This window comes from Chanodichthys erythropterus, chromosome 20 (assembly GCF_024489055.1).
Source record: "Chanodichthys erythropterus isolate Z2021 chromosome 20, ASM2448905v1, whole genome shotgun sequence".
Lineage (NCBI taxonomy): Eukaryota > Metazoa > Chordata > Actinopteri > Cypriniformes > Xenocyprididae > Chanodichthys > Chanodichthys erythropterus.
Genome location: NC_090240.1, coordinates 850,304 through 871,612, shown reverse-complemented (window position 1 = coordinate 871,612; position 21,309 = coordinate 850,304). Strand labels below are relative to the sequence as shown.

At 46.6% G+C, this 21,309-nt stretch overlaps 8 non-coding genes and 1 pseudogene across 8 annotated transcripts; all 9 read left to right on the top strand.

The window, feature by feature from the left end:
• Nucleotides 1–393: 393 nt before the first annotated feature.
• On the top strand, nt 394–584 carry LOC137010154 (U2 spliceosomal RNA). The gene has a single exon (XR_010893227.1). It is a non-coding gene; the product is annotated as a U2 spliceosomal RNA (small nuclear RNA).
• A 2,096-nt stretch (nt 585–2,680) lies between these two features.
• LOC137010030 (U1 spliceosomal RNA) lies at nt 2,681–2,844 on the top strand. The gene has a single exon (XR_010893110.1). It is a non-coding gene; the product is annotated as a U1 spliceosomal RNA (small nuclear RNA).
• Nucleotides 2,845–9,193: 6,349 nt separating this feature from the next.
• Nucleotides 9,194–9,372, top strand: LOC137010217 (U2 spliceosomal RNA; annotated as a pseudogene).
• A 2,096-nt stretch (nt 9,373–11,468) lies between these two features.
• LOC137009978 (U1 spliceosomal RNA) lies at nt 11,469–11,632 on the top strand. Its single transcript, XR_010893063.1, has one exon. It is a non-coding gene; the product is annotated as a U1 spliceosomal RNA (small nuclear RNA).
• Nucleotides 11,633–12,494: 862 nt separating this feature from the next.
• LOC137010200 (U2 spliceosomal RNA) lies at nt 12,495–12,685 on the top strand. Its single transcript, XR_010893273.1, has one exon. It is a non-coding gene; the product is annotated as a U2 spliceosomal RNA (small nuclear RNA).
• A 2,095-nt stretch (nt 12,686–14,780) lies between these two features.
• Nucleotides 14,781–14,944, top strand: LOC137009977 (U1 spliceosomal RNA). The gene has a single exon (XR_010893062.1). It is a non-coding gene; the product is annotated as a U1 spliceosomal RNA (small nuclear RNA).
• An 862-nt stretch (nt 14,945–15,806) lies between these two features.
• LOC137010152 (U2 spliceosomal RNA) lies at nt 15,807–15,997 on the top strand. Its single transcript, XR_010893226.1, has one exon. It is a non-coding gene; the product is annotated as a U2 spliceosomal RNA (small nuclear RNA).
• Nucleotides 15,998–18,093: 2,096 nt separating this feature from the next.
• Nucleotides 18,094–18,257, top strand: LOC137010029 (U1 spliceosomal RNA). The gene has a single exon (XR_010893109.1). It is a non-coding gene; the product is annotated as a U1 spliceosomal RNA (small nuclear RNA).
• Nucleotides 18,258–19,121: 864 nt separating this feature from the next.
• On the top strand, nt 19,122–19,312 carry LOC137010151 (U2 spliceosomal RNA). Its single transcript, XR_010893225.1, has one exon. It is a non-coding gene; the product is annotated as a U2 spliceosomal RNA (small nuclear RNA).
• Nucleotides 19,313–21,309: the final 1,997 nt, after the last annotated feature.

The window sequence follows — 21,309 nt, the reverse complement described above, 5'->3', positions numbered from 1 at the left end:
CACACCACGCCAAACAAAGCCCAAGCTTTATAGAGGGAAGCACGGGTGTACATGGTTCACTTGATGAGTCTCCCAGCCACACCCACTGGCCGGCCGTAGCAGGAAGAACGAGGGACTCGTCACACTATCCAAATGTTAAAGTTGAGCTTTTTTTTTTTCCCCCTCCTGATCAAGAACGACCTAGGGAGTCCAGAGAATTGTACTGCGGTGCTTTTGTGGAGGTCGATGGAAAAACCTAGGACCAGTTCGCGAAAGCAGGTTGTTTCAAATCATCTCCACTATTTAACAAACGATCTGATCGACAGCAGTGGTCCTAGAGGCAAAGTACGAAACCCACCGCGGCCCAGATGGGCGTCGCCTTTGCCGGGTCTGCCCCCACTGCTTGGCAACGGCATCGCTTCTCGGCCTTTTGGCTAAGATCAAGTGTAGTATCTGTTCTTATCAGTTTAATATCTGATACGTCCCCTATCTGGGGACTACATATTAAATGGATTTTTGGCTCATGGAGCCGGAACCGGGGCTTGCTCCGTCCACTCCACGCATCGACCTGGTATTGCAGTGTCTCCAGGAACGGTGTGCTTCCCCTTTTGGGGGACTGCAAATCGTTGTGGTTAATAGCAGAGGGAATGTCGCTGGAGCTTCACAAGGAGTCTCTATGTACCTGCGGTGGGGTGGCTGGCAGGGTGGCACCGTCTCGCACCCTTATGAAACGGTCGCCGTTGTTCCAAAGCAGCGGTTCCCAAACCAGCACTGCACGTCTTGAATGTCACTCTTGTCTGATGCGCCCGTCTGAGGTCTTGGAGTCTTTACCAACGAGCTGATGAGTTGGATCGGGTGTGTTTGATCAGGGAGACATCTAATCAAACACGCCTGACTGATGGGAACCACTGGTCTAAAGGACCGCAGCTCGTGTACAGGTGCTGGTCATATAATTAGAATGTCATCAAAAAGTTGATTTATTTCACTAATTCCTTTCAAAAAGTGAAACTTGTATATATCATATTCATTCATTACACACAGACTGAGAGGTTTCACATGTTTATTTCTTTTCATTTTGATGAGTATAGCTGACAACTATGGAAAATCCCAAAGTCACTATCTCAGAAAATTAGAATATTGTGAAAAGGTTCAATATTGAAGACACCTGGTGCCACACACTCTTATCAGCTAATTAACTCAAAACACCTGCAAAGGCCTTTAAATGGTCTCTCAGTCTAGTTCTGTAGGCTACACAGTCATGGGGAAGACTGCTGACTTGACAGTTGTCCAAAAGACGACCACTGACACCTTGCACAAGGAGGCCAAGACACAAAAGGTCATTGCAAAAGAGGCTGGCTGTTCGCAGAGCTCTGTGTCCAAGCACATTAATAGAGAGGCGAAGGGAAGGAAAAGATGTGGTAGAAAAAAAAGTGTACTAGCAATAGGGATAACCGCACCCTGGAGAGGACTGTGAAACAGAACCCATTCAAAAATGTGGGGGAGATTCACAAAGAGTGGACTGCAGCTGGAGTCAGTGCTTCAAGAACCCCTACGCACAGACGTATGCAAGACATGGTTTTCAGCTGTCTCGTTCCTTGTGTCAAGCCACTCTTGAACAACAGACAGCGTCAGAGGCGCCTCGACAAAAAGGACTGGACTGCTGCTGAGTGGTCCAAAGTTACGTTCTCTGATGAAAGTCAATTTGGCATTTCCTTTGGAAATCGGGGTCCCAGAGTCTGGAGGAAGAGAGGAGAGGCACACAATCCACGTCGCTTGAGGGCCAGCCTAAAGTTTCCACAGTCAGTGATGGTTTGGGGTGCCATGTCATCTGCTGGTGTTGGCCCACTGTGTTTTCTGAGGTCCAAGGTCAACGCAGCCGTATACCAGGAAGTTTTAGAGCACTTCATGCTTCCTGCTGCTGACCAACTTTATGGAGATGCAGATTTCATTTCCCAACAGGACTTGGCACCTGCACACAGTGCCAAAGCTACCAGTACCCGGTTTAAGGACCATGGTATCCCTGTTCTTAATTGGCCAGCAAACTCGCCTGACCTTAACCCCATAGAAAATCTACGGGGTATTGTGAAGAGGAAGATGCCATATGCCAGACCCAACAATTAAGAAGAGCTGAAGGCCACTATCAGAGCAACCTGGGCTCTCATAACACCTGAGCAGTGCCACAGACCGATCGACTCCATGCCACGCCGCATTGCTGCAGTAATTCAGGCAAAAGGAGCCCCAACTAAGTATTGAGTGCTGCACACGCTCATACTTTTCATGTTTATAGTTTTCAGTTGGCCAAGATTTCTAAAAATCCTTTCTTTGTATTGGTCTTAAGTAATATTCTAAATTTGCTGAGATACCGGATTTGGGATTTTCCTTAGTTGTCAGTTATAATCATCAAAATTAAAAGAAATAAACATTTGAAATATATCAGTCTGTGTGCAATGTACATAATATACAAGTTTGACTTTTTGAAAGGAATTAGTGAAAGAAATCAACTTTTTGATGACATTCTAATCATACGACCAGCACCTGTAGGTGCTTGGCAGTTTGCCGGCTTGAAGGCATGGTCACGGAAATCGCAGTCAAGTAATGGAAGGGACACGCCCTTCCTTTGCTTGGGGTGGGGGAGGGGGTCACCGTTGATGAGGACGGCAAAGAGGGATAGGGTAGCCTCTGACTGGAGGCCTGGGGACTCATACTTACCTGGCAGGGGAGACACCATGATCAGGAAGGTGGTTCACCCAGGGCGAGGCTCGGCCATTGCACTCTGGTTGTGCTGACCCCTGCGAATTCCCCAAATGTGGGAATCTCGACTGCATAATTTATGGTAGTGGGGGACTGCGTTCGCGCTCTCCCCTGGACATACTGGTTGAAAGAAGATTAGGTGGTGCCGAGAGAACCTGTGGTTTCTAACAGTCGTAGCGTTGTCTGTGGCTCCGTGTGTGTTTGCACGCCCCTTTTATGGAATCGGGTGTTGCGTGCGCTCGCCTGGTTTCGCAAAGTTCTGAGTTTTCCTTCAGGGACGACAGGCTTTTGGGGGCACTCGACCACGGCCGTTTTCTAAATGACCCCGTGGTCGCTATTGTCACGACCGGCTCAAAGCCGTGACAAATGAAACGGAGGACATAGGCAGCTTGGTAGGTTGCAACGAAAAGAGATTTATCAGCATAAATAAGAAAATATATGAAACAAGAAATCAACAAAACCAAACACAATTTCTGTCAGACACATCAATAACCAAACATCAGACAGAACCACATTTAAATGAATAAGGAACTCAAAATAAACAAAGACCAAAATCAAAACCAAAGCACCCAGGAGCAAGCAACACACCACGCCAAACAAAGCCCAAGCTTTATAGAGGGAAGCACGGGTGTACATGGTTCACTTGATGAGTCTCCCAGCCACACCCACTGGCCGGCCGTAGCAGGAAGAACGAGGGACTCGTCACACTATCCAAATGTTAAAGTTGAGCTTTTTTTTTCCCCCCCTCCTGATCAAGAACGACCTAGGGAGTCCAGAGAATTGTACTGCGGTGCTTTTGTGGAGGTCGATGGAAAAACCTAGGACCAGTTCGCGAAAGCAGGTTGTTTCAAATCATCTCCACTATTTAACAAACGATCTGATCGACAGCAGTGGTCCTAGAGGCAAAGTACGAAACCCACCGCGGCCCAGATGGGCGTCGCCTTTGCCGGGTCTGCCCCCACTGCTTGGCAACGGCATCGCTTCTCGGCCTTTTGGCTAAGATCAAGTGTCTGGTTGGACGGTTGAGACTGCGATCGCCTCTTGGAGGTTACTTGGCTCGAGATCTTTTATATCCCGAGTCGCACAACTTTTGAGAGGTATATTGAAATCTGCTGCTTCAAGCTCCAACAAGTTTTAAGGTAAGGTCTTTTAGTTATTTATTTGGTTATTTATTGTTGTATTTATTGTTGTTTTAAGGTTTTTAGGCTGTTGGTGTCTCCATCATGTCGGCTGCCCGTGCCGGCGTGCGGAGGCACCACAGCGTTCGCTTTTATTTAGGGAGGTTGAGGGGAAGCTCCTGGGAATGTCCCGCATGGACTTTTCCAGGAAGCTGATCCAAAAGACCTTAGCTTTTAAATGTGATGATTTAAATTGTTTGATGACTCTGCCTCAGAACAAAGGATTTGATGTAAGTTTTAAAACTGCTGCCCTTCTTAATGACTTTTGGCAAAGGTTTGATTCAGTTAAAGCCCAGTTCTCCATGTTCACTGTGGAGAAACTATCGGATAACACACTTAAAACTGTGATTGTCAGGATGTTTAATGAAACAGTGACTGGAGATGATATTTGTGTCTGGTTGGGTAGATTTTGCACTGTTCGAGGCCAGCCTGTCAAAGTGTTAGATGAAGATGGCATCTGGACATGCTCCTGGCGAATTCCCATTAAACAATGGGAAGACGCTGGGGGCTACCAGGGCCTGAAACATCTGCCTTCCATGATTGTGCTTGGAGAGAACAGAGGCTACATACATTATCAAGGAATGCCTAAACTGTGCAGGAAGTGTGGCAGAGTTGGGCATCTCGCTGAAGCATGCCAAGAGTTAGTATGTGGGAAGTGTAGAGAAATTGGTCACAGTTTTGATGATTGTACCAATGGCAGACGGTGCAATCTTTGTGGAGAAACAAACCATCTCTACAGAGACTGCCCTAAGAGTTTTGCCAACAAGTTGAAAGGAAACAAGATGGCCGCCCCACAAAAAGAGGAAATGGAGGAACAAAGAGACAAGGAGGCGGGGCCTGAGGTTTTGGCGGGAAATTTGAATTTCCAGCCAACCTCAGGGACTGGACAGGAAGGAGGAAGTGGGGCGGCCAAAGAGGCAAAGTCAGACATGGTGGGAGAGGAAGTCCCCTCCTCCCCTGACAGAAAAGTCCAAGAAACAGAGAGTGAGGAGGAGACCGATTCCTCCCTCCAAACTGTTTCAAGTGGGAGTGAGACTGATTGTACACTCCCAAATGCTCAGGTGCAGAAAAGGCCTGCGGGATCTCCATTATTTGAAAAGGAGAAAAAGCTGAGGGTAACGCATCATCCAGATAGTTCCCCCTCGGAAGATCTGGATCGTATGTGGCCCTCAGAATCCCCCAATGAAGTGTCCTTTTTGCACATAAAGCTAAGAACATCGACACCGAAAGAGTCACAAGAGTTTCCCTCTGTGGCTCTTGAGGAATCAGGCACTTGCCCTCCTGATCCCGGGCCCCCTGGGTTAAGATAGGAGCTAGTGACACAGTTCAACACATGATTTTAATCCGTTTTTAATGTCTGCCTCTGTAATTCTGTTTCCCTTTTAATCTCAAGACAAAAGATAAGTTCATACCTTTTAATTCTGCTCATGGCACTCACTTTCTCCACTATCAATGTGAGAAGTGTGAAGTCCATCTTACGAGCACAGAGCATTTTATCCTTTTTAAAGTCTTTTAAGTCAGATGTCGTTTTATTACAAGAATGTGCTTTACCTTTTTTAACAAGTTACAGGAGGTGGGAGGAGTTGTGGACTCAAGGCCCTTCCATTTGGAGTGGGTCAAATTCTAACAAGAACGATGGTGTTGCAATTTTAATTAATAACCCCCATATCTTGGTGAAGGGTAGCACAGTGGTGAGAGACGGGCGGGCAACTCTTGCAAAACTGACTTTTTTAGGTAGAGATTTTAATGTTCTTAATGTATATGGTTTTACAGAAAAAAACGAGAGGTATGAACTTTTAGAAGACTTGCAGCCCCACATGCTAGGCAGAGTCCCCTTAGTTGTGGCAGGGGATTTTAATTGTGTTTTAACTCAGAAAGACAGGAAAAGGGCAACAGAGGATTTTAGGGTGGACAAGACATCGGTTTTATTACAAGGTTTAGTCAAAGATTTTAAATTAGTTGACTGTTTTAGAACAATGCATCAAAGAGAGGCGGGCTACACCTGGTTTAATGGTGATGGTACCAGAGCCTCTCGAATAGACTATGTTTTTACACGTGACTTCCCGCCAACCGATGCTAGATTAACCCCCCTCTTTTTTTCAGATCACTCCATGCTGTCCTGCACTCTATCACTTCCTGTTGGTGTGACGGTAGGTGGAGGTTTGTGGAAGCTAAACTGCTCCCTGTTAGAGGATGAGGAGGTAGTTAGAAAATACAGGGAGCAGTTTAGCCAATGGCAAACTCTCCAAGACTTCTATGAGACACGAGCACAATGGTGGGAGATGGTTAAAGGACGGACAAAAGAGTTTTTTAGTAAGATAGGGAAGGAAAAAAAGAAAAAGGAAGAAAACCGCATGATGGGGCTGCAGAAGCGATTACAGAGGTATTTTAATCTTTTTAATAATGGTTTTGATTTTAGTGAAGAAATAAAAGAAGTAAAAAGAGAAATGTCAACCTGTTCTACAATAAAAAACAAAGGAATTATTTTAAGAAGTAAAGAAAGAGATATTGAGGAAGGTGAAAAATGTACCAGGTACTTTTTTAAAAAGGTCATAACGCGGGGAGGGGCAATCACAACTTTAAAAACAGGAGGGAGGGAGTCAAACACGACAAAGGAAATTTTAAATGAAATAGAAACATTTTATGAGGACTTATACAGTATTAAGGGAACAAACAGTGAGATTTTAAAAGAAGTGTTGTCTTTTATAGAGAAAAAGTTGGAGGGACAACACACGCTTTTATCCCAAGATTTTACTATTTTAGAAATGCAAGAAGCTCTTAGAGGTTTTAAGCGGGGAAAATCCCCAGGACTAGACGGACTACCCCTAGAGTTTTATGTGACGTTTTGGGATATTTTAGCACACGACTTACTCACAGTTTTTAAAGAGTTTGACACACTCGACAGACTCCCTGACAGCTTTAGAATAGGGATAGTGACGCTTCTGGGAAAAAAAGGAGACAAGACTGACTTAAAGAATTGGCGACCTATTTCTCTTTTAAATGTTGACTGCAAACTTTTTAGTAAAATTTTAGCCAAACGAATGTCGACTGTTTTAGAAGACGTGATCCACCCGGATCAAGCCTGTGCCGTACCAGGGAGGAAGATAACAGACAGCCTAGTGTTGATTAGAGACTCCATCTGTTATGCGAGAGACAGAAATATTCGGCTAGTGGTGCTAAATTTAGACTTTGAAAAAGCATTTGACCGAGTCTCGCACCAGTACCTTTTTCAGGTACTGCAAAAAATGGGGTTTCCAGAGAGATTTATAGCCTGGGTGGGACTGCTGTACAAGGGAACAGTCAGCAAAATCCTTGTAAACGGGCATCTTTCCAAATCTGTGAATATCCACAGTGGTGTCCGTCAAGGATGTCCTTTATCTCCTCTTTTGTATGTGGCTTGTATTGAGCCACTGGCACAGATCTTGAGAAGGGATAAATGGATCAAAGGACTGGACGTGCCTGGGACGGGTGGACTGACGGCGACCTGTGTTTTATACATGGACGACGTAACTCTTTTAGCCACGGACGTTTTATCCATACGAAGAGCTTTGGACTTGACTGACTGGTACGGTCGGGCCTCGGGCGCTAAGCTTAACAGGAACAAGTCCGAGGCCCAGCTCTTCGGGCCGTGGGGAGACATAGACACAGGTGAACTCGACTTGACTTTTAAAGACAACGATTTTAAAGTTTTAGGAGTAAAATTTGACAGCGAGGGTGGAGGACGGGGAAACTGGACTGACATGTTAGGGAAAGTTAGGCAAAGACTGGGGTTTTGGGGACTAAGACAGTTGACGTTTGAGGGCAAGGTTTTAATTTTTAAATCTGTGATTTTACCTCTAATTTTACTTGTCTGTTCTGTTTTTAGTCCCCCTCGGCGATTCCTTGCGGAGCTGGAGAGGGCGGTGTTTTATTTCCTGTGGGGGTCTAAGTGGGAGCGCCTGAAGAGGGAGATCGTGAAGAAAAGGCCGGAGAATGGTGGAAAAGGCCTCCCAGACCCCCACCTGTTTTTAGGCAGCCGCTTCACCGCCCTGCACATTAGTTATGCCATGACCCCATCCAAAGAAAACAAGACGGCTGCAATGGCGCGATTTTGGATGGGGTCTTACCTAAGAACATTGAAAATTTTACCAGTGGACTTGAAAACCCCAGTGTCTTTTAACTTGCCTAAAGAGTACAGTTTTATAAAAAAGTTTTTAAAGAAATACTTTTTAGAAAGTGAAGATGTCACCATTTTAACTAATCACAAGCATCTTGTCTCTCTTGTGCAGGACCGGGAACCGGTGAGTCCAGTTCCAGGCCTCACATTACGTGAGGCCAAACAAGTTTGGAGGAACGCTGCTCACCCCGCTCTCCAGAACAGGCACAAGGACTTATCGTGGATGGTGGCTCATGAGATCCTCCCGGTCAGGGCAGTTATGCACTCCAGAAGCATGGCCAAAAACCCCACCTGCCCTCGGTCCGGCTGCAATTCCCCGGAGACCGTCCACCACCTGCTCTGGGAGTGCGGCGCTGCGCGGGACCTGTGGGCCAAAACCGGCCCCCTGTATTTCCCGTGCCTACCAGCGGGTGGGGCCCAGTTCGGGTACCAGCTCGCCATCCTTGGGGTGGGCCGGGGCTTGAAGGACTTGACGGCACAGAAATTCACCTCGCTCTGGCTCACCCTCAATGTCATCAAGGATGCCATCTGGGCCACCAGAAACCTGCTGGTAGGGAAGGGCGTTACGGTGACCCTCCATGCATGCGAGCTAAAGGTAACATCAATGCTGCAGGGGTACCGGACGACGATATTCGGACGGGGGGGCCGGGGTCGCACGGAGAGGGTCCCGGCCGCCAACAGCCCTGGCCGCCCGTAGATGCACCCTCACCAATCTGGCTACGGGAACAGCGGGCCAGCGGGCCGGAGGAGAGGGGATCTCCGCTGAGCCCATGAAGTGGCATCTCACGTGCCTGTTCTGGAGAGTGGGGTGAAGACTAATTTGCTAAGGACTCACCCCCGGTTTTGCACAACATAGGACTTTTAAAGGCTATTAATTGTTGTTTTTATTGTGTTTTATCAAATGAAATTGGATTTTATTAGAGAAAAAAGAACGAGATGCTTGTTTTAAATTTTGTATTTTACTTTTAAGATGCCCACACATTTTAACACACACACAAAATGGACTTGAAACAAACAAGACAAAACACAATGGCTGACGTTACTTATTATTGCTTGTTTTAAAAAAAAAAATGTGTGCTCGAAAATGAAAATGTGTGTGAAAAAGTGAAAGATTGAAAATGGTGACAATAAAACTTTTCAAAAAAAAAAAAAAAATCTGTTCTTATCAGTTTAATATCTGATACGTCCCCTATCTGGGGACTACATATTAAATGGATTTTTGGCTCATGGAGCCGGAACCGGGGCTTGCTCCGTCCACTCCACGCATCGACCTGGTATTGCAGTGTCTCCAGGAACGGTGTGCTTCCCCTTTTGGGGGACTGCAAATCGTTGTGGTTAATAGCAGAGGGAATGTCGCTGGAGCTTCACAAGGAGTCTCTATGTACCTGCGGTGGGGTGGCTGGCAGGGTGGCACCGTCTCGCACCCTTATGAAACGGTCGCCGTTGTTCCAAAGCAGCGGTTCCCAAACCAGCACTGCACGTCTTGAATGTCACTCTTGTCTGATGCGCCCGTCTGAGGTCTTGGAGTCTTTACCAACGAGCTGATGAGTTGGATCGGGTGTGTTTGATCAGGGAGACATCTAATCAAACACGCCTGACTGATGGGAACCACTGGTCTAAAGGACCGCAGCTCGTGTACAGGTGCTGGTCATAAAATTAGAATGTCATCAAAAAGTTGATTTATTTCACTAATTCCTTTCAAAAAGTGAAACTTGTATATATCATATTCATTCATTACACACAGACTGAGAGGTTTCACATGTTTATTTCTTTTCATTTTGATGAGTATAGCTGACAACTATGGAAAATCCCAAAGTCACTATCTCAGAAAATTAGAATATTGTGAAAAGGTTCAATATTGAAGACACCTGGTGCCACACACTCTTATCAGCTAATTAACTCAAAACACCTGCAAAGGCCTTTAAATGGTCTCTCAGTCTAGTTCTGTAGGCTACACAGTCATGGGGAAGACTGCTGACTTGACAGTTGTCCAAAAGACGACCACTGACACCTTGCACAAGGAGGCCAAGACACAAAAGGTCATTTCAAAAGAGGCTGGCTGTTCGCAGAGCTCTGTGTCCAAGCACATTAATAGAGAGGCGAAGGGAAGGAAAAGATGTGGTAGAAAAAAAAGTGTACTAGCAATAGGGATAACCGCACCCTGGAGAGGACTGTGAAACAGAACCCATTCAAAAATGTGGGGGAGATTCACAAAGAGTGGACTGCAGCTGGAGTCAGTGCTTCAAGAACCCCTACGCACAGACGTATGCAAGACATGGTTTTCAGCTGTCTCGTTCCTTGTGTCAAGCCACTCTTGAACAACAGACAGCGTCAGAGGCGCCTCGACAAAAAGGACTGGACTGCTGCTGAGTGGTCCAAAGTTACGTTCTCTGATGAAAGTCAATTTGGCATTTCCTTTGGAAATCGGGGTCCCAGAGTCTGGAGGAAGAGAGGAGAGGCACACAATCCACGTCGCTTGAGGGCCAGCCTAAAGTTTCCACAGTCAGTGATGGTTTGGGGTGCCATGTCATCTGCTGGTGTTGGCCCACTGTGTTTTCTGAGGTCCAAGGTCAACGCAGCCGTATACCAGGAAGTTTTAGAGCACTTCATGCTTCCTGCTGCTGACCAACTTTATGGAGATGCAGATTTCATTTCCCAACAGGACTTGGCACCTGCACACAGTGCCAAAGCTACCAGTACCCGGTTTAAGGACCATGGTATCCCTGTTCTTAATTGGCCAGCAAACTCGCCTGACCTTAACCCCATAGAAAATCTACGGGGTATTGTGAAGAGGAAGATGCCATATGCCAGACCCAACAATTAAGAAGAGCTGAAGGCCACTATCAGAGCAACCTGGGCTCTCATAACACCTGAGCAGTGCCACAGACCGATCGACTCCATGCCACGCCGCATTGCTGCAGTAATTCAGGCAAAAGGAGCCCCAACTAAGTATTGAGTGCTGCACACGCTCATACTTTTCATGTTTATAGTTTTCAGTTGGCCAAGATTTCTAAAAATCCTTTCTTTGTATTGGTCTTAAGTAATATTCTAAATTTGCTGAGATACCGGATTTGGGATTTTCCTTAGTTGTCAGTTATAATCATCAAAATTAAAAGAAATAAACATTTGAAATATATCAGTCTGTGTGCAATGTACATAATATACAAGTTTGACTTTTTGAAAGGAATTAGTGAAAGAAATCAACTTTTTGATGACATTCTAATCATACGACCAGCACCTGTAGGTGCTTGGCAGTTTGCCGGCTTGAAGGCATGGTCACGAAAATCGCAGTCAAGTAATGGAAGGGACACGCCCTTCCTTTGCTTGGGGTGGGGGAGGGGGTCACCGTTGATGAGGACGGCAAAGAGGGATAGGGTAGCCTCTGACTGGAGGCCTGGGGACTCATACTTACCTGGCAGGGGAGACACCATGATCAGGAAGGTGGTTCACCCAGGGCGAGGCTCGGCCATTGCACTCCGGTTGTGCTGACCCCTGCGAATTCCCCAAATGTGGGAATCTCGACTGCATAATTTATGGTAGTGGGGGACTGCGTTCGCGCTCTCCCCTGGACATACTGGTTGAAAGAAGATTAGGTGGTGCCGAGAGAACCTGTGGTTTCTAACAGTCGTAGCGTTGTCTGTGGCTCCGTGTGTGTTTGCACGCCCCTTTTATGGAATCGGGTGTTGCGTGCGCTCGCCTGGTTTCGCAAAGTTCTGAGTTTTCCTTCAGGGACGACAGGCTTTTGGGGGCACTCGACCATGGCCGTTTTCTAAATGACCCCGTGGTCGCTATTGTCACGACCGGCTCAAAGCCGTGACAAATGAAACGGAGGACATAGGCAGCTTGGTAGGTTGCAACGAAAAGAGATTTATCAGCATAAATAAGAAAATATATGAAACAAGAAATCAACAAAACCAAACACAATTTCTGTCAGACACATCAATAACCAAACATCAGACAGAACCACATTTAAATGAATAAGGAACTCAAAATAAACAAAGACCAAAATCAAAACCAAAGCACCCAGGAGCAAGCAACACACCACGCCAAACAAAGCCCAAGCTTTATAGAGGGAAGCACGGGTGTACATGGTTCACTTGATGAGTCTCCCAGCCACACCCACTGGCCGGCCGTAGCAGGAAGGACGAGGGACTCGTCACACTATCCAAATGTTAAAGTTGAGCTTTTTTGTCCCCCCCCTCCTGATCAAGAACGACCTAGGGAGTCCAGAGAATTGTACTGCGGTGCTTTTGTGGAGGTCGATGGAAAAACCTAGGACCAGTTCGCGAAAGCAGGTTGTTTCAAATCATCTCCACTATTTAACAAACGATCTGATCGACAGCAGTGGTCCTAGAGGCAAAGTACGAAACCCACCGCGGCCCAGATGGGCGTCGCCTTTGCCGGCTCTGCCCCCACTGCTTGGCAACGGCATCGCTTCTCGGCCTTTTGGCTAAGATCAAGTGTAGTATCTGTTCTTATCAGTTTAATATCTGATACGTCTCCTATCTGGGGACTACATATTAAATGGATTTTTGGCTCATGGAGCCGGAACCGGGGCTTGCTCCGTCCACTCCACGCATCGACCTGGTATTGCAGTGTCTCCAGGAACGGTGTGCTTCCCCTTTTGGGGGACTGCAAATCGTTGTGGTTAATAGCAGAGGGAATGTCGCTGGAGCTTCACAAGGAGTCTCTATGTACCTGCGGTGGGGTGGCTGGCAGGGTGGCACCGTCTCGCACCCTTATGAAACGGTCGCCGTTGTTCCAAAGCAGCGGTTCCCAAACCAGCACTGCACGTCTTGAATGTCACTCTTGTCTGATGCGCCCGTCTGAGGTCTTGGAGTCTTTACCAACGAGCTGATGAGTTGGATCGGGTGTGTTTGATCAGGGAGACATCTAATCAAACACGCCTGACTGATGGGAACCACTGGTCTAAAGGACCGCAGCTCGTGTACAGGTGCTGGTCATATAATTAGAATGTCATCAAAAAGTTGATTTATTTCACTAATTCCTTTCAAAAAGTGAAACTTGTATATATCATATTCATTCATTACACACAGACTGAGAGGTTTCACATGTTTATTTCTTTTCATTTTGATGAGTATAGCTGACAACTATGGAAAATCCCAAAGTCACTATCTCAGAAAATTAGAATATTGTGAAAAGGTTCAATATTGAAGACACCTGGTGCCACACACTCTTATCAGCTAATTAACTCAAAACACCTGCAAAGGCCTTTAAATGGTCTCTCAGTCTAGTTCTGTAGGCTACACAGTCATGGGGAAGACTGCTGACTTGACAGTTGTCCAAAAGACGACCACTGACACCTTGCACAAGGAGGCCAAGACACAAAAGGTCATTGCAAAAGAGGCTGGCTGTTCGCAGAGCTCTGTGTCCAAGCACATTAATAGAGAGGCGAAGGGAAGGAAAAGATGTGGTAGAAAAAAAGTGTACTAGCAATAGGGATAACCGCACCCTGGAGAGGACTGTGAAACAGAACCCATTCAAAAATGTGGGGGAGATTCACAAAGAGTGGACTGCAGCTGGAGTCAGTGCTTCAAGAACCCCTACGCACAGACGTATGCAAGACATGGTTTTCAGCTGTCTCGTTCCTTGTGTCAAGCCACTCTTGAACAACAGACAGCGTCAGAGGCGCCTCGACAAAAAGGACTGGACTGCTGCTGAGTGGTCCAAAGTTACGTTCTCTGATGAAAGTCAATTTGGCATTTCCTTTGGAAATCGGGGTCCCAGAGTCTTGAGGAAGAGAGGAGAGGCACACAATCCACGTCGCTTGAGGGCCAGCCTAAAGTTTCCACAGTCAGTGATGGTTTGGGGTGCCATGTCATCTGCTGGTGTTGGCCCACTGTGTTTTCTGAGGTCCAAGGTCAACGCAGCCGTATACCAGGAAGTTTTAGAGCACTTCATGCTTCCTGCTGCTGACCAACTTTATGGAGATGCAGATTTCATTTCCCAACAGGACTTGGCACCTGCACACAGTGCCAAAGCTACCAGTACCCGGTTTAAGGACCATGGTATCCCTGTTCTTAATTGGCCAGCAAACTCGCCTGACCTTAACCCCATAGAAAATCTACGGGGTATTGTGAAGAGGAAGATGCCATATGCCAGACCCAACAATTAAGAAGAGCTGAAGGCCACTATCAGAGCAACCTGGGCTCTCATAACACCTGAGCAGTGCCACAGACCGATCGACTCCATGCCACGCCGCATTGCTGCAGTAATTCAGGCAAAAGGAGCCCCAACTAAGTATTGAGTGCTGCACACGCTCATACTTTTCATGTTTATAGTTTTCAGTTGGCCAAGATTTCTAAAAATCCTTTCTTTGTATTGGTCTTAAGTAATATTCTAAATTTGCTGAGATACCGGATTTGGGATTTTCCTTAGTTGTCAGTTATAATCATCAAAATTAAAAGAAATAAACATTTGAAATATATCAGTCTGTGTGCAATGTACATAATATACAAGTTTGACTTTTTGAAAGGAATTAGTGAAAGAAATCAACTTTTTGATGACATTCTAATCATACGACCAGCACCTGTAGGTGCTTGGCAGTTTGCCGGCTTGAAGGCATGGTCACGGAAATCGCAGTCAAGTAATGGAAGGGACACGCCCTTCCTTTGCTTGGGGTGGGGGAGGGGGTCACCGTTGATGAGGACGGCAAAGAGGGATAGGGTAGCCTCTGACTGGAGGCCTGGGGACTCATACTTACCTGGCAGGGGAGACACCATGATCAGGAAGGTGGTTCACCCAGGGCGAGGCTCGGCCATTGCACTCCGGTTGTGCTGACCCCTGCGAATTCCCCAAATGTGGGAATCTCGACTGCATAATTTATGGTAGTGGGGGACTGCGTTCGCGCTCTCCCCTGGACATACTGGTTGAAAGAAGATTAGGTGGTGCCGAGAGAACCTGTGGTTTCTAACAGTCGTAGCGTTGTCTGTGGCTCCGTGTGTGTTTGCACGCCCCTTTTATGGAATCGGGTGTTGCGTGCGCTCGCCTGGTTTCGCAAAGTTCTGAGTTTTCCTTCAGGGACGACAGGCTTTTGGGGGCACTCGACCACGGCCGTTTTCTAAATGACCCCGTGGTCGCTATTGTCACGACCGGCTCAAAGCCGTGACAAATGAAACGGAGGACATAGGCAGCTTGGTAGGTTGCAACGAAAAGAGATTTATCAGCATAAATAAGAAAATATATGAAACAAGAAATCAACAAAACCAAACACAATTTCTGTCAGACACATCAATAACCAAACATCAGACAGAACCACATTTAAATGAATAAGGAACTCAAAATAAACAAAGACCAAAATCAAAACCAAAGCACCCAGGAGCAAGCAACACACCACGCCAAACAAAGCCCAAGCTTTATAGAGGGAAGCACGGGTGTACATGGTTCACTTGATGAGTCTCCCAGCCACACCCACTGGCCGGCCGTAGCAGGAAGAACGAGGGACTCGTCACACTATCCAAATGTTAAAGTTGAGCTTTTTTTTTTCCCCCCTCCTGATCAAGAACGACCTAGGGAGTCCAGAGAATTGTACTGCGGTGCTTTTGTGGAGGTCGATGGAAAAACCTAGGACCAGTTCGCGAAAGCAGGTTGTTTCAAATCATCTCCACTATTTAACAAACGATCTGATCGACAGCAGTGGTCCTAGAGGCAAAGTACGAAACCCACCGCGGCCCAGATGGGCGTCGCCTTTGCCGGCTCTGCCCCCACTGCTTGGCAACGGCATCGCTTCTCGGCCTTTTGGCTAAGATCAAGTGTAGTATCTGTTCTTATCAGTTTAATATCTGATACGTCCCCTATCTGGGGACTACATATTAAATGGATTTTTGGCTCATGGAGCCGGAACCGGGGCTTGCTCCGTCCACTCCACGCATCGACCTGGTATTGCAGTGTCTCCAGGAACGGTGTGCTTCCCCTTTTGGGGGATTGCAAATCGTTGTGGTTAATAGCAGAGGGAATGTCGCTGGAGCTTCACAAGGAGTCTCTATGTACCTGCGGTGGGGTGGCTGGCAGGGTGGCACCGTCTCGCACCCTTATGAAACGGTCGCCGTTGTTCCAAAGCAGCGGTTCCCAAACCAGCACTGCACGTCTTGAATGTCACTCTTGTCTGATGCGCCCGTCTGAGGTCTTGGAGTCTTTACCAACGAGCTGATGAGTTGGATCGGGTGTGTTTGATCAGGGAGACATCTAATCAAACACGCCTGACTGATGGGAACCACTGGTCTAAAGGACCGCAGCTCGTGTACAGGTGCTGGTCATATAATTAGAATGTCATCAAAAAGTTGATTTATTTCACTAATTCCTTTCAAAAAGTGAAACTTGTATATATCATATTCATTCATTACACACAGACTGAGAGGTTTCACATGTTTATTTCTTTTCATTTTGATGAGTATAGCTGACAACTATGGAAAATCCCAAAGTCACTATCTCAGAAAATTAGAATATTGTGAAAAGGTTCAATATTGAAGACACCTGGTGCCACACACTCTTATCAGCTAATTAATTCAAAACACCTGCAAAGGCCTTTAAATGGTCTCTCAGTCTAGTTCTGTAGGCTACACAGTCATGGGGAAGACTGCTGACTTGACAGTTGTCCAAAAGACGACCACTGACACCTTGCACAAGGAGGCCAAGACACAAAAGGTCATTGCAAAAGAGGCTGGCTGTTCGCAGAGCTCTGTGTCCAAGCACATTAATAGAGAGGCGAAGGGAAGGAAAAGATGTGGTAGAAAAAAAGTGTACTAGCAATAGGGATAACCGCACCCTGGAGAGGACTGTGAAACAGAACCCATTCAAAAATGTGGGGGAGATTCACAAAGAGTGGACTGCAGCTGGAGTCAGTGCTTCAAGAACCCCTACGCACAGACGTATGCAAGACATGGTTTTCAGCTGTCTCGTTCCTTGTGTCAAGCCACTCTTGAACAACAGACAGCGTCAGAGGCGCCTCGACAAAAAGGACTGGACTGCTGCTGAGTGGTCCAAAGTTACGTTCTCTGATGAAAGTCAATTTGGCATTTCCTTTGGAAATCGGGGTCCCAGAGTCTGGAGGAAGAGAGGAGAGGCACACAATCCACGTCGCTTGAGGGCCAGCCTAAAGTTTCCACAGTCAGTGATGGTTTGGGGTGCCATGTCATCTGCTGGTGTTGGCCCACTGTGTTTTCTGAGGTCCAAGGTCAACGCAGCCGTATACCAGGAAGTTTTAGAGCACTTCATGCTTCCTGCTGCTGACCAACTTTATGGAGATGCAGATTTCATTTCCCAACAGGACTTGGCACCTGCACACAGTGCCAAAGCTACCAGTACCCGGTTTAAGGACCATGGTATCCCTGTTCTTAATTGGCCAGCAAACTCGCCTGACCTTAACCCCATAGAAAATCTACGGGGTATTGTGAAGAGGAAGATGCCATATGCCAGACCCAACAATTAAGAAGAGCTGAAGGCCACTATCAGAGCAACCTGGGCTCTCATAACACCTGAGCAGTGCCACAGACCGATCGACTCCATGCCACGCCGCATTGCTGCAGTAATTCAGGCAAAAGGAGCCCCAACTAAGTATTGAGTGCTGCACACGCTCATACTTTTCATGTTTATAGTTTTCAGTTGGCCAAGATTTCTAAAAATCCTTTCTTTGTATTGGTCTTAAGTAATATTCTAAATTTGCTGAGATACCGGATTTGGGATTTTCCTTAGTTGTCAGTTATAATCATCAAAATTAAAAGAAATAAACATTTGAAATATATCAGTCTGTGTGCAATGTACATAATATACAAGTTTGACTTTTTGAAAGGAATTAGTGAAAGAAATCAACTTTTTGATGACATTCTAATCATACGACCAGCACCTGTAGGTGCTTGGCAGTTTGCCGGCTTGAAGGCATGGTCACGGAAATCGCAGTCAAGTAATGGAAGGGACACGCCCTTCCTTTGCTTGGGGTGGGGGAGGGGGGTCACCGTTGATGAGGACGGCAAAGAGGGATAGGGTAGCCTCTGACTGGAGGCCTGGGGACTCATACTTACCTGGCAGGGGAGACACCATGATCAGGAAGGTGGTTCACCCAGGGCGAGGCTCGGCCATTGCACTCTGGTTGTGCTGACCCCTGCGAATTCCCCAAATGTGGGAATCTCGACTGCATAATTTATGGTAGTGGGGGACTGCGTTCGCGCTCTCCCCTGGACATACTGGTTGAAAGAAGATTAGGTGGTGCCGAGAGAACCTGTGGTTTCTAACAGTCGTAGCGTTGTCTGTGGCTCCGTGTGTGTTTGCACGCCCCTTTTATGGAATCGGGTGTTGCGTGCGCTCGCCTGGTTTCGCAAAGTTCTGAGTTTTCCTTCAGGGACGACAGGCTTTTGGGGGCACTCGACCACGGCCGTTTTCTAAATGACCCCGTGGTCGCTATTGTCACGACCGGCTCAAAGCCGTGACAAATGAAACGGAGGACATAGGCAGCTTGGTAGGTTGCAACGAAAAGAGATTTATCAGCATAAATAAGAAAATATATGAAACAAGAAATCAACAAAACCAAACACAATTTCTGTCAGACACATCAATAACCAAACATCAGACAGAACCACATTTAAATGAATAAGGAACTCAAAATAAACAAAGACCAAAATCAAAACCAAAGCACCCAGGAGCAAGCAACACACCACGCCAAACAAAGCCCAAGCTTTATAGAGGGAAGCACGGGTGTACATGGTTCACTTGATGAGTCTCCCAGCCACACCCACTGGCCGGCCGTAGCAGGAAGAACGAGGGACTCGTCACACTATCCAAATGTTAAAGTTGAGCTTTTTTTTTTTTCCCCCCTCCTGATCAAGAACGACCTAGGGAGTCCAGAGAATTGTACTGCGGTGCTTTTGTGGAGGTCGATGGAAAAACCTAGGACCAGTTCGCGAAAGCAGGTTGTTTCAAATCATCTCCACTATTTAACAAACGATCTGATCGACAGCAGTGGTCCTAGAGGCAAAGTACGAAACCCACCGCGGCCCAGATGGGCGTCGCCTTTGCCGGGTCTGCCCCCACTGCTTGGCAACGGCATCGCTTCTCGGCCTTTTGGCTAAGATCAAGTGTAGTATCTGTTCTTATCAGTTTAATATCTGATACGTCCCCTATCTGGGGACTACATATTAAATGGATTTTTGGCTCATGGAGCCGGAACCGGGGCTTGCTCCGTCCACTCCACGCATCGACCTGGTATTGCAGTGTCTCCAGGAACGGTGTGCTTCCCCTTTTGGGGGACTGCAAATCGTTGTGGTTAATAGCAGAGGGAATGTCGCTGGAGCTTCACAAGGAGTCTCTATGTACCTGCGGTGGGGTGGCTGGCAGGGTGGCACCGTCTCGCACCCTTATGAAACGGTCGCCGTTGTTCCAAAGCAGCGGTTCCCAAACCAGCACTGCACGTCTTGAATGTCACTCTTGTCTGATGCGCCCGTCTGAGGTCTTGGAGTCTTTACCAACGAGCTGATGAGTTGGATCGGGTGTGTTTGATCAGGGAGACATCTAATCAAACACGCCTGACTGATGGGAACCACTGGTCTAAAGGACCGCAGCTCGTGTACAGGTGCTGGTCATATAATTAGAATGTCATCAAAAAGTTGATTTATTTCACTAATTCCTTTCAAAAAGTGAAACTTGTATATATCATATTCATTCATTACACACAGACTGAGAGGTTTCACATGTTTATTTCTTTTCATTTTGATGAGTATAGCTGACAACTATGGAAAATCCCAAAGTCACTATCTCAGAAAATTAGAATATTGTGAAAAGGTTCAATATTGAAGACACCTGGTGCCACACACTCTTATCAGCTAATTAACTCAAAACACCTGCAAAGGCCTTTAAATGGTCTCTCAGTCTAGTTCTGTAGGCTACACAGTCATGGGGAAGACTGCTGACTTGACAGTTGTCCAAAAGACGACCACTGACACCTTGCACAAGGAGGCCAAGACACAAAAGGTCATTGCAAAAGAGGCTGGCTGTTCGCAGAGCTCTGTGTCCAAGCACATTAATAGAGAGGCGAAGGGAAGGAAAAGATGTGGTAGAAAAAAAGTGTACTAGCAATAGGGATAACCGCACCCTGGAGAGGACTGTGAAACAGAACCCATTCAAAAATGTGGGGGAGATTCACAAAGAGTGGACTGCAGCTGGAGTCAGTGCTTCAAGAACCCCTACGCACAGACGTATGCAAGACATGGTTTTCAGCTGTCTCGTTCCTTGTGTCAAGCCACTCTTGAACAACAGACAGCGTCAGAGGCGCCTCGACAAAAAGGACTGGACTGCTGCTGAGTGGTCCAAAGTTACGTTCTCTGATGAAAGTCAATTTGGCATTTCCTTTGGAAATCGGGGTCCCAGAGTCTGGAGGAAGAGAGGAGAGGCACACAATCCACGTCGCTTGAGGGCCAGCCTAAAGTTTCCACAGTCAGTGATGGTTTGGGGTGCCATGTCATCTGCTGGTGTTGGCCCACTGTGTTTTCTGAGGTCCAAGGTCAACGCAGCCGTATACCAGGAAGTTTTAGAGCACTTCATGCTTCCTGCTGCTGACCAACTTTATGGAGATGCAGATTTCATTTCCCAACAGGACTTGGCACCTGCACACAGTGCCAAAGCTACCAGTACCCGGTTTAAGGACCATGGTATCCCTGTTCTTAATTGGCCAGCAAACTCGCCTGACCTTAACCCCATAGAAAATCTACGGGGTATTGTGAAGAGGAAGATGCCATATGCCAGACCCAACAATTAAGAAGAGCTGAAGGCCACTATCAGAGCAACCTGGGCTCTCATAACACCTGAGCAGTGCCACAGACCGATCGACTCCATGCCACGCCGCATTGCTGCAGTAATTCAGGCAAAAGGAGCCCCAACTAAGTATTGAGTGCTGCACACGCTCATACTTTTCATGTTTATAGTTTTCAGTTGGCCAAGATTTCTAAAAATCCTTTCTTTGTATTGGTCTTAAGTAATATTCTAAATTTGCTGAGATACCGGATTTGGGATTTTCCTTAGTTGTCAGTTATAATCATCAAAATTAAAAGAAATAAACATTTGAAATATATCAGTCTGTGTGCAATGTACATAATATACAAGTTTGACTTTTTGAAAGGAATTAGTGAAAGAAATCAACTTTTTGATGACATTCTAATCATACGACCAGCACCTGTAGGTGCTTGGCAGTTTGCCGGCTTGAAGGCATGGTCACGGAAATCGCAGTCAAGTAATGGAAGG